Below are 13,554 nucleotides of genomic sequence, written 5' to 3' on the forward strand. Positions count from 1 at the left end.
AACCCTTATAGAATCACTTTGTTGTCCGTCCGTCTGTCAAAACCCTTTTTCTCAGAAACGCGTGGAGGTATCAAGCTGAAATTTATTTCAAATACTCAGGTCTACTGTCGCTTGGAGCTGTGAAAAAATCAAACTTCTAAGCCAACGCAATCAAAAGATACAGCCGTTTTATGCCGCAAATTTCTAAACTTGCAAGAATCAAAACCTACAGTAGGGTAGAGTCCCGTGAACTCAGAATCTTGAAATTTGGTACGAAGCAACGTCTCATAGCTTATAGCACAGATAAAGGAAAAATTGCGAAATCCGTACATTTTTAGTTACATCATACTAATAAAAATATTTATACGGAGCCCTCGGTGCGCGAGTCCGACTCGCACTTGGCCGTATTTTACATAAAACTGACCTTGATTGACCTCTATCTCACCTGATGTAAATGCAGCCTTAGAGTGTCACACGGACCGCAGTTTGAGAGCCGCTGCAACGGTTACGCAACCCAAGCAATTGACCTTCGCTGTTCAGGTGTATAAAGAAGCACTTAGGTGTATGGTGTCGGCAAAATGACTGGACACCTCCGAACAATGTAGGTGTGATAGTTTACTTAGACTTAGGATAAAAACTTATTGGTAAACAGGTCCTATACTACGAAGAACACAATTCGAATTTCGTATCTTGCCGTTTCGCTGGCGGTAGGTAATATTTAATACGAGAGTGAGAGGGACGCTACGATATGAACTTCGAATTTCGGAGTAGCCCCCCAGCCGTAAGATCGTGGCAAGAATGTTTTTTTTCGATTAGGATAGGTAAATGAAGCGTTTTTATTGGGTAGTGAAAAACGCATTCATCCCACACATCCTCGCACATCTCTGGTTGAAACGCAGACTTAGAGATTGTACATAAGAAAGTGACTCGTAAGGGCCTTTACGTGGTCGATTTAACGCGTCTGCTTCGCTCCGCGTTAGTGGTAGCGTAGCTTAAGGTTACAGCTCATTAGAGCCACCCAGCACAAGCCACTCGTTGTCGACAGGTGGTCCACGCGCGGACGGCGCGTTGACAACGAGTGGACCTCGCGCGGTCCACGAATTTCCGAGTAGGGGGGATGAAGGGGGGTGGACAGTGCCGTATCGCAAGCGTGCGGGCAGCGAGTGGTCCACTCGCCGTCCGCGCGTGGCAACCTCTCGAGTGAGGCGATCCGGTGACGCTACGGAGTTGATGTAGTGAGCGCATGCCCATACAAATCCATATGAAGAATACTAACTGCGCGCTCGAGGCGAGGCGGTGCTGGTCGGGGGCCGGGTGGCTGTAATGACCTTTAACACCCTTTTGCAACGCAATTTGTTCCATTTTTGTTACCAAAACTTTCTATACTTTTTTTCTTTCTACACGTTTTCGAAAAGTTTGTGAATTGTTAAAGAAAACCGTTGAACAGGTTTGAAAATTCTTGTTAATTTTTTTTGTTTTATTTTTAAATTTCGGCTGAAATTGTACGGCTTCTGTGTCGAGGTGTTTGATGAATAGAATGAAATTACTTTCTGACAAGTTTTTTGCGACTCATTTTGTTTATGATACTATATACGATATGAAAACGTGGGTAGGTAATACAATACGGTATTTAACATTTCCTGAATTTGCCATGTCTTATAAATTATTATGAAAATATATAGATATAGGTACTAACAGTCAAAATACCACCAACGTTACTTATCACGCTAACACACGAGTAACACACCTCGACGTTTCGGCAAGATTGCAGTGGCCGTGGTCACGAGTAGACAGCCACTGGACTGCAATGTTGCCGAAACGTCGAAGTAAATATTACTCGTGTGTGTTAGCGTGATTGAAAATGTGAGTGAATGTTTCGTGAGTGAAAATCACGAAAGTTTAAAACGTTAGGTACCTACAGACAGTGTTTAGCGAAAACTTAATCGGCTGAAAATTTGAATTTTAATTATTATTTGAAAAATCTATATAGGTACCTGTCTCTTTCTCAAACGCTTTGCTCTACGCAGCAAGTATGGCGCTACTTGCGTGTGACGTCACATGCAAGTATGTCTTTCTCTGTCTAGTCTTGACTTTCAAACCTTTACAACTTTATTTGCAAAGTAAAATTGTTTCTCTGTTCGATAACAGGCACTGTGAAGTTTTAATTTACAAAACATCTACAAAAGTAGTAAAATATCGTATTGTGCGCCGGTATTAGTTTCGTCGGGTAGTCGCTCCTAGAGGGAGAGCTACGATTAGCCCGAAACATGTCGAGCTAAACTCGATTTAACTTGAGTTATCCGGGTTTATTTCATTAAATATAAAATATTTTAAACTGTTGACTGGACTTCGACTCTAGCGAGCAAATTTAGTCATCTCACCGTAACCTCTGCCTATACGTCCTGTTTACTGGAAGCCCAGTATGGATTGGAAGCAATACAATACAATGACATATATGTATTCTTAATCTACATCCATACGGGTCTTTTCGCAACGTAACGTATGGCAACCTGTTTCATTTCGCAAACTCTAAAACTGTAAATATTTCAGGATTTATTTCAAGGCCATCGTGTAGAACCCTTTAGGTTAGGTTAGGTTAGTTTATGAAAATCCTGAAATATTTACAGTTTCAGAAATATTAAGCAGTTGGGAAATGAAAAGTTGCGTAAAGAAACAGGTTGCCAAACGGTATTCGTCGAAATATTAGTAAACCACATCCATATCATAACTTCCCTACAATATGTTCAGAGAGCAAATGACCTATATTAAGAAACTTCTTATATGTGGTTGCATCTTCATGTTTACATTAAAGCGTCGGTAAGCGACAAAGGTAAGGTCGCGGTTTTTTTTTATCTATTTTTTTTATTCGACTGGATGGCAAACGAGCAAGTGCGTCTCCTGATGGTAAGAGATCACCACCGCCCATAAACATCTGCAACACCAGGGTATTGCAAATGCTGCCAACCTAGAGGCCTAAGATGGTATACCTCAAGTGCCAGTAATTTCACCGGCTGTCTTGCTCTCCACGCCGAAACACAACACTGCTGCTTCACGGCAGGATTAGCGAGCAAGATGGTGGTAGCAATTCGGGCGGACCTTGCACAAGGTCCTGCCACCTGCAAAAGCAAGGTCCTGCTGCTGGTTGAGCAAAGAAATTCTTTTAGTTCATTGATATGGACCTCCGCAAAGTAACGCCCGATTCAATAAATTATAAATAATAAAAATAATTATTGTTCCATACATTTTTTGAATCTCAAATATTACAATCGATTTGAGAATCAAAATCGACTCAAGCCTTTGTTTATGAGTTAAGAAAACTATAACTGCCACTGACAGTCATTAGTTTCGAATTCGAAACTTAGGTTTTATGCCTACAAATAAGAACCACTAACTCGAAAATGCAGGTATATCTGTACTGTAGAAAACTTATGATATACATGTTATACATAGTTAGGCATTAAAAAACTCGTGAGATCTCATTATAAAATACGCTATAGCTCATTTTAATAAACCTCACTATCGCTCGTTTTATAAAACCTCACTCGTGTTTTAATGCCTCTCATTATGTATCAGTCACATAAATAAATATTATTGCACACCACAAATCAGTACAAAAGTTTAAACTTCATTACACACGCGGGAAGCGAGTTTTCCCATTCCAAGAACCTGCTACCCAGCATCTAAGCTCTGACTCTTTCCAATGCACCCAGCATCCACCCTTTTCCCCGTTCACCCCGACCCGTTTCCCGGTCACTGACCCCTCCCAGGAGCGACCTAGTCACCCAGGATGACCTGGTTCTAGATGGCTTTTAACGCATGTTACTATTTAGGGACCGATTATATGATTAATGAAGGGCGAGATACGACGGGAAATATAGAAATAAAGAAAATACATTTAGGTCAATCAACTTTTTAGTGCATGCGCTAGTGTATGTTTTTCTGTCTCAGGACTCACACTCTCACTGTAACTCAGGAGAAATAATCAGTCTTACACTTTGTTAGAAAAATGTTTGCAATGAATATCAGCATGCTTAGTAGATGAGGCATGATGGGATTGCCTTAAAATTGTCACAACTCGAACTTTTGGTGGATTTGTACCCCATAAAATCATACTTTTAAATAGTAACCCAGGAGACGTTACTGTTATATATGTAGTTTATGCATGTGTGCGGGCTGCGACCCGTATTAGCGTTGCCTGCAACGGAATAAATCAGTGTGCATCCAACTGGCTTTATCATTGGTCGCTTGCCCTCCCGTATACATATTTAACAGTTACTATGGCAACGGGCTACAGTAAAAAGTTGATTAACTTATTCACAGCAACACAACACAAGCACAGATTATACACAAGTTACTACGTGACACAAGAGACAATATTATTACAATACACATAGAAAACACGAAGGATAAAGACAGTGTGTGCCATTGCGGTTGCGAATCGGGATGATGGCTACGCATAATGCTGAAGCGTTGAAACACCCCAGTTCTAATTTTCAGCATTAATAACTACATACAGCCGTGGTGGCCTAGTGGTTTGACCTATCGCCTCTCAAGCAGAGGGTCGTGGGTTCAAACCCCGGCTCGCACCTCTGAGTTTTTCGAAATTCATGTGCGGAATTACATTTGAAATTTACCACGAGCTTTGCGGTGAAGGAAAACATCGTGAGGAAACCTGCACAAACCTGCGAAGCAATTCAATGGTGCGTGTGAAGTTCCCAATCCGCACTGGGCCCGCGTGGGAACTATGGCCCAAGCCCTCTTGTTCTGAGAGGAGGCCTGTGCCCAGCAGTGGGACGTATATAGGCTGGGATGATGATGATGATGACATTCATTGCATCGCAAGGACCTGTAAAGATATTCAATGGTGTGTGTGAAGATCCACATCCGCATTAGGCCTACAAGCACAATATACGTAGTTGTGTGTATTGTGCTACAAGGGAATTACGGGCCAAGCCCTCACGTTCTAAGAGGAGGCCTGTGCCCTGCAGTGGAACGTGAGGCTTAGTTGATTAGCCATAGTTCTCTGGTCTAGTTTTTTCATACATTTTAATATAATGGTTATTAATGCGCATTAAAAGCGATAGCGATAATTTTTGTTGAAATATAATTAAAAATTTATGCGCTAGTAACAGCTGAATTGCGGCCGATTGTGAAAAAAATGATTTTAATCAGCGTGAATATTTTTACGGTTTAAAAAGTTAAATATGTATAGGCTGAGATGATGATGATGATGATGATAATGAATTTTTACATAAGTTTTTTTTTACTTGAAAGCGAGTTGCGTTGCGGTAATTCTTAGGCATCCTACTTCCTACTAATATTATAAATGCGAAAGTTTGTAAGTCTGTTTGTTTGTTGGTTTATTTGTTTGTTTGTTTGTTAACTTCGTCACGTCTAAACCACTGAACCGATTCAAATGGAATTCGGTATACAGATAGTTTGAATCCCGGAGAACGACATAAAACTTTTTAATCCCGAAAAATTGCATAGTTCCCGCGGGATAGCGATAACGAATGAGGGCTATCGCGTATGAATTCGCCACTAGAGGCGCTAGTGTAGCGTGAGGTCTCCGAAATGTCAAATCTCATTTTTGGCTGAGCTACGCGGGTTATTTAAAATTAGAATATTTTAGAAATTATTTATGGCAAATATGCGTTCCGCAATGAATGTCTGTGTTTGAGACAGTTTTGTCTTTCGAACCTTTGTCCTCCGATTTTTCCGAACAAAACGGGGACTTTGCAACACTGTGGCATGCTCGATATTTATGGTACGGCTTTAAGTGTATTAAAATATGATTTTAATCTAAACTTTGTTTTCGCGCCCGTTAACAGACTTTGAAAGCCATACTTAAAAACCTCACGCAACAGTGCGCCATCTAGTGAGACAAAAAAACGATAGCCCTCATTCTGCGCGGACAGTCGCGGGTAATTGCTTGTGTTTAATAAAGATTGGTTCGTGAACTTTGAATCGGCACTGTTTGGATACAAGGGTCAATCAACGTTTTAGTGTACTTTGTTGCCATGGTAACGTCTCCCGAGTTACTTATTAAACACTAAAAGATACAAATGCACTAAAAGTTGGGAGTTGTGACAGTTTGAAGGCCTTCATGGCTCATCTCCTAAGCATAGTAGTAGTGGTAGTTTACATTGCAAACATTTTTCTAACAAAGTGTATCGCTGATGTCTCCTATAAGATACGGGACGGAATAACATGTACTACAAGTAAATTGTTGGTTAGTTTTGCTGGTGGTAGGACCTTGTGCAGGGTCCGCCCGGATTGCTACCACCATCTTACAAGCAGCAGTGTTGTGTTTCGGCGTGGAGAGCAAGACAGCCGGTGAAATTACTGGCACTTGAGGTATCCCATCTTAGGCCTCTAGGTTGGCAACGCATCTGCAATCCCCCTGGTGTTGCAGGTGTCTATGGGCGGTGGTGATCTCTTACCATCAGGAGACCTACTTGCTCGTTTGCCATCCAGTCGAATAAAAAAAAACCAACAAACTTCCTTCGCAATCGGCTAAAAAACTGTTCAAAGTTGGACGAGTATCGCGTATATAAGCCCCATGAATCACTGCAGTATACCCCCAGTGAGTCATGCGACCTTCACCTGGTGGTGGGTACCACCACTATCTTACCGAGAACTTTGGTACGAAATGTAATACGCCTTTTGTTATTTTGTATTAAGTATATATGTTGTTTATAGGTTTTATATTTGATGTATTTGTTTATTTATATTATTTATATTATATTTTGTACAGTTTTTAATATTTATTGTCTATTAATTCTACGTTTCTCCTGTCTCTTATCTCTGCCACCTACATTAGTCTGTTCATATTTATTAATTTCTCAGAAATTGGTTGTCTGGAAGAGGTCGCTTTTTAGCGATAAGACCGCGTATCTGCCTGATTTTTTCATTTTTGTACTGCTTTTGGTGATCAATAAAGAATATTTTTGTATTGTATTGTATTGTAATCATTAGAGACTATATGCAACATAAAAAGCCTCAAATATGCGTGCGAATGTGCGTGATAAATGCTAGAAATATGGATGAACTGGTAAAATATGCAATATTAAATTAAATAGTCTTTAATTTTTATTCAATAATAATAATTAGGTATTAGGTTAGGTGTTCTAGTGGACGTTAGTAAATAAATATTTGGATTAACAATAAGGTTACTGCTCCAAATGTTCATTACTAATATTGTGCCGTCAATCATTCAACATATTTCCACAGGTGTTGTTTCATTAACCGTCCTACATCCATCGAGGTAACTGGGCAGGTACCTATTATTTGAATTTAGGTGATACGTCAGCACATATTGCTGTTGTCAATGAGCCCATGAAAGCTACACGTATATTATCCTACCAAGAAATATAGCAAATATCGTGAAAATATGAACCATTACAAGATTTTATATAAAACTAGCTGTTGCCCGCGGCTTCGCCCCCGTTGTATTTTCTCTGTATTTTCTTCCATAGAAACCTTCTCCTGACAGTAACGAACACACCAACAAAAGAATTAGAGAAATCGATACCAGTCGTTCCCGAGTTTTGTGCTTAGCAACACTGTACGATTCATTTTTATGTATATATAGATAGAAGAAGAAGATAGACTGGCTTTTGCCCGCGGCGCCGCCGCGTGTCAGATATTTTTGTACGAAGATATTAACAACACATCTGGTAGCATGGTGAACGGTTGTGTTGCTCTGAAGATGAGCTTTGGTTGAGTTCGAAACGCGTCTGTGTAATGTGGTCGTGGTGTTAGATAGATTTTGTGTGTGTTCTTACAGTGTGGAGGTTGAGGAACTGCATGAACCCACGTTTCTGTATTTACCTATCATAAGGTCGCGGGTGAACAAAGTAATTGTTTTAGTTCCTAGATATTATTGCAAGTAGCTGGTAAGACTGTACCCACCTATATAGGGACATCTAGATTACCTAAGAAATACTAACTAATAAAATAAAACTAGCTTACCATTCGGGGTTAGATTTAACTGATAGTCACATGGACACGGGATGCCGTGCACCGGGTCCGTTAACGGTCAAAACGACCGGTTATTTTGCCAGTTAACTGGATTTGAACGGATGCTGGTTTAGGGTTTAAAAGCTAATTGTGTTTCAAGTACTAGTCCAACTTGGTCAGTTAGTCATGGTTATGTTTTGGGCTCCGTTTCCATCAGAGAAGTGCGAGGATCTGTTGCGAGCAATGTGTGTTCATGCAGTTCCTCCACCTCCACACTGTAAGAACACACACAAATCCATCTAACACCACGACCAAACTACACAGACGCGTTTCGAGCTCAACCAAAGCTCATCTTCAGAGCAACGCAACCGTTCACCATGCTACCAGATGTGTTGTTAATATCTCCGTACAAAAATATCTGACACGTCCTTCCGGCCCTAGAAATAGAGTCGTATCAGATATTTATGCACACTTGTTGTGTCAGATATTGGTGCTGATGACTGAACCAATTTAGATTCACATTGTAATCAAGTTCCCAAGATTTAATAGTTTTCGTCACCATGGAAAAACTCACGCGGAACTTTAGCTCGCTATATCTTCGTAATATGCATATATTTTTGTTTAATTGACAAAATAACTTTTTAGTACACTCGACTACTATATTTTTAAAGTGTCGAAAATCTCGAACAAGGTTCACACAGCATGCCAGTTATATTAATATAACTACCAATAACATCTTTCATTCACAACCCGTTCTAATTCCCCCCCTGACCAAACCCAACCTTACCCCAATAAGGCCTTGCCACGACTGTTAGCGACCGGCGACCGAGTGGGTCTCCTGATGGTAAGAGATCACCACCGCCCATACACACCTGCAACACCAGGGTGATTGCAGATGCGCTGCCAACCTAGAGGCCTAAGATAGGATACCTCAAGTGCCAGTAATTTCACCGTAATTCAGTAATTTGTTGTGTTTCACCGGTTCTATGTGGATATTGTAATTAATTATACTTATGCGTGTGTTGTTGAGCCTAAAGTATAGTCTGTTCGCTGTGAGTCTCTATAAAAAATATTAGGTGTGTTGAACTCATTTTACGAACAAATTCGGCACGTTCGTTGTTTTTACCTACTGATAAAAACAATAATTTTAAACAATTTTTAACTGAAAAAATATAAAACAACACGTTAACACCGAAATGACATAAGTACTCGAAGTGCATTCGAACGAAATGACAATTATGGTCGCCGCGTCCGCTAGCTCGCCCGCCTCGCCTGGTACTATGAAACTCAATAATTCAAACTCATTATAGATACTTTTATGATAGTGCCGGTGTGTATATACCCGCAACTTTGTACGCATAACCCACTAGATCCGGCAGTTGAATGAATTAAATTCTCAATAAATTTGTTGAGCGTATTGTTAGGGTATATTCACGCGTAGAAATTTATTTATCTAAAAAAAAATCAAAGCATTACGTGGTATTACAAAGCTCAGCTTTACAAATCGCGCCACCGCTCGCAGTCGGACCCCGGCCGTAAACTTCGGCCCGATTCCCGTGTCCCGAGCTCTCCCGAGCGCCTGTGCGGTGCCCCATTGACCCGGTCACCGGGATGCGTTCCGATCGCGCCCGAACACTTCCGGAAACGGCCGAGGATGCACGGGCGTTATTAGCGGGGACAGGTTAATGGGAGATCAATGATTTGCATTCTGGGAATGACTAGGACGTCACTATAGTATAGGCCAGACGTTTTCGACCGGTGTGCCGCGATGGCCGCGAAGTGTATGCTGCATTGAAATCAAAAATAGCTATTTTAATGAGAAAATAGTACGAAAACAACTGACGTGTGGCGTGTGCGATTAACAAGCCTCCGCTGTCCGTTATGTTACACATATTATGTCTATACTGTACGGAACCCTCAACGCACCAGTCCGACTCGCACTTGGCTTTTTTTTTACTGGTGTACCGTGAAACTTACATGAACGAAAATTGTGTCGTTAAAACCGGCCAAGAGCGTGTCGGACACGCCCAAAATAGGGTTCCGTAGCCATTACGAAAAAATTAAAAAAGTAATATTTTTCTAAGGATTTCGTATTTTATACGGAATCTTCCAAGTTTAGGTATATTTTTTACCTTAGGCTGCTATTTACTCTTAAACTACTAATAATTCTCAAGCAAACTTAGCCGTTATAGTTTTCCTTGAAAGTTTGATATACTTACTACCATCCTGAATTTTTTCAAATTTTCCACCCACCGGTCTAGATTTTAGAGGGGGGAAGACGCTCGCATTTCATGAAAATTTCCACTTTAAAGTTGATATTTCGCAAAAAATCACTGAATCGAGAAAAAAATTGTCTTACCAAACCCCTAATGCTTTTAAAAGACCTATCCAACGATACCCCACACTATAGGGTTGGATGAGAAAAAAAAATCACCCCCACTTAAGCATAAAAATTTTTTTTTCCAATTTTTTATTGTACCATGTTGTCGGCATAGTTTACATATATATTCGTGCAAAATCACAGCTTTCTAGCACTGATAGTCCCTGAGCAAACCGCGGACGGACAGACAGACATGGCGAAACTATAAGGGTTCCGTTTTTGCCATTTTGGCTACGGAACCCTAAAAACGGTAAAAAATGTCCGGTATCCCGGTTTTTCGGTAATAGCTAATACCGGTATCCATGCCCTAATCTTGACGTGTCTTTTTATTTGAAATCTACTAAAAACAAACAAACAATTAGGACATAATTATTATTATCATCTACATATTATATTTATATAAATAATCGTTAATGTTTTTTAAAAACGTTTTTCAATAAAAATACTCGTCAACATTGTTTACCCTTTTTCTAATGCTAAAAAAGTTTTTAGTAAAAAAAATATTAATAATATAAGTTTTTTTTGCTGACTGTTTTTTTCGTTTGCTGTACTTGCATTGTCACCTAAACTACATTTACATGCCGAATTAACCGTTGAAGAGTTCCGTCCTGTGGAGACGTTCCTGGCCGGACTACCGGGATTTCACTACCAGATTATTGTATTGTCACGCAATTTACATAAGTACCTAATGCCAAATTTTAAGACAATCCAACTACAGGAAGTTGGTCGCATTTAACTTGCAAGATTTGATTACAGACAGACAGACAAAACTTGTTAAAAACGAAGTATATATAGTTAATAGTTGTGGTATTGTAGTTAAGGTTTTAGACAATCCCAATCCCTGCGATACGACATCCACGTGATATATTTCTACACGTAACTGCTTAAGCTATAAAAGCAAAGCTATAAGCTTATCGTTCGATCGTTCTCCGAATCGCTCTCGTGAGTCAGCCGACCTCCATGCTTTTGGGGGTCGGGGTCGCGGTTTAATGGGGGGAGGGGCGTGGGCGAGATACAACAAAGTTACCTTTCGATCGCATTACTAACTAAAGACCGTTACTAAAAAAACTTAACTATATAGATAGAGATAGAGATGTGTTTTTCATGATTCATGAACCAATAGGAACGCTACATTTACCTCGCCTCGCTCCGCTCAGTTGTTTCCACCAGAGATGTGCTGTGCGAGGCTAGGTAAATGGTAATCATGTATGTATTCGTAGATGTATTGCTGTTACGTTTAAATTTTCTGATCTACTTTTGATGCACCACCTGTTGTAAACTAGTCCTTCCTTCTTTCTGTAAAAAAGGTTGCCTGCAAGAGATCGCTCTTAAGCGATAAGGCCGCCTATTGCTCACCTTGTAATTTTAATAATTTGTTTTCTGTATCGCTTACTATGTCTGGTGTACAATAAAGAGTCTTTGTATTGTATTGTAAATGAAGCGTTTCTATTGGTTAATGAAAAACACATTCCTCTCACATTATTGGTGGAAACATAGCTTTCTTCCTGGAGCAACGCGACTCAGCGGCTGCTGCGACACGCGCACGCGATACGAGCTACAAATTAGCCCGAAACATGTCGTCGTTAATTAGATTTAAGTCGTGAGTTATAAATCCGGTTCTATTTCATTAACTGCTTAAATGATTTGCTTATTTTTGATGACATGGGGGCCGGGGGGAGGGGAGGTCTAGATGGTGCTGACGTTAGTAATATTTATTTATTATTTCTTGCTTTTGTTTTCAAATGTAGTAGGTTTTAATTCAAGCAAATATAGCTATTCAAGGAAACCTGATTAGATTTAAAAATGTCTACGTAAGCATAGGGGGGAGGGGTAGGGTTTTGCTGACTCGCTGACAAGTGGTTTAAAAAAATGACTAAAATTTTGCTTACGTAATAATACTTGAATGAAGCTTCACCAAAAAGTTGATTGACCGTTATAAGAAAATATTGGATACGTAATTTTTTTCGTGAACTAATCGAAAAAAATACGAAGATATAGTAAGTTAAAGTCCAGCGTGGCGTCACGCCGTGCAACACTTTATGTTGTGGTAATGGATGTCCAATTGTCCATGGGCGGCGGTAATTGCTTTCCACCAGGTGACCCGCCTGCTTGTTTTCCCCATATCATATACATATAAAAAAGAGAAACTGAACCTTATTGGTGATGATTGTTTTTTTATTCGACTGGATGGCAAACGAGCAAGTGGGTCTCCTGATGGTAAGAGATCACCGCCGCCCATAAACATCTGCAACACCAGGGGTACTGCATATGCGTTGCCAACCTAGAGGCCTAAGATGGGATACCTCAAGTGCCAGTAATTTGACCGGCTGTCTTACTCTCCACGCCGAAACACAACAGTGCAAGCACTGCTGCTTCACGGCAGGATTAGCGAGTAAGATGGTGGTAGCAATCCGGGAGGACCTTGCACAAGGTCCTTACACCTGCAAAATAATTGATTTGATGATGATAAATTTTAATCCAAGTAGGTATAGTCCCCTTATCGAGCCATCTAAAAGCCCTAGACCCCCCCCCTCTAACAAGACGATTACTTAACTCACTGACCCCCAAAAAACCGCATAAACCCCATAACCCCAATACACCGACTAATGAGTTCGCTGCGGCCCATTTTTACGCATTATCCTTGATCTAAGAGTTTAATCTAGAAACAGTAAGTTTGTGGTAGGTACGATGAAGCACTTATGACCAGAGATAGCCTCCTCTGTCTAAAAATAGGCGTTTATCGGAATACCAAATACGTTTAACACGGGTGTCAAAAAAATGACATTTATCTAAAAATTCTACATAAGTAAATACTTTTTTTTCAATAAACGCCCACTTTTTACGAGAATGAACGATTTGTGTTTAACGGTTATTAACTATGATTTCAAATGATACTATATTCATAGGATACAATAAATGTATTAGTAAGTGTTCGTTTCAAGCGAATAAGGTGCGATTTTTTTTGACAACCAGCAACCTGTCACTATTGTACCGTTTTTGTCAAACTTAAAACCTAAAATTGCTAAAAGTGGCTCCGAAGCGGTAACGTTTCGTGTGCTCTGCCTACCACATTTAGGAATACAGGCGTGACGTGTGTGTGTGTGTGTGTATAGCACAAAAAAAAAACTTACTACCAAAACTATACTGCTTGGCAAAATATCTAGCCCTCAAATGTTTGTAAGTAATTTTGTATGTATGTAGAGTGGGCTAAATTGTATGCCGCTGAGTATATA

Source organism: Choristoneura fumiferana, chromosome 21 (assembly GCF_025370935.1).
Source record: "Choristoneura fumiferana chromosome 21, NRCan_CFum_1, whole genome shotgun sequence".
NCBI lineage: Eukaryota > Metazoa > Arthropoda > Insecta > Lepidoptera > Tortricidae > Choristoneura > Choristoneura fumiferana.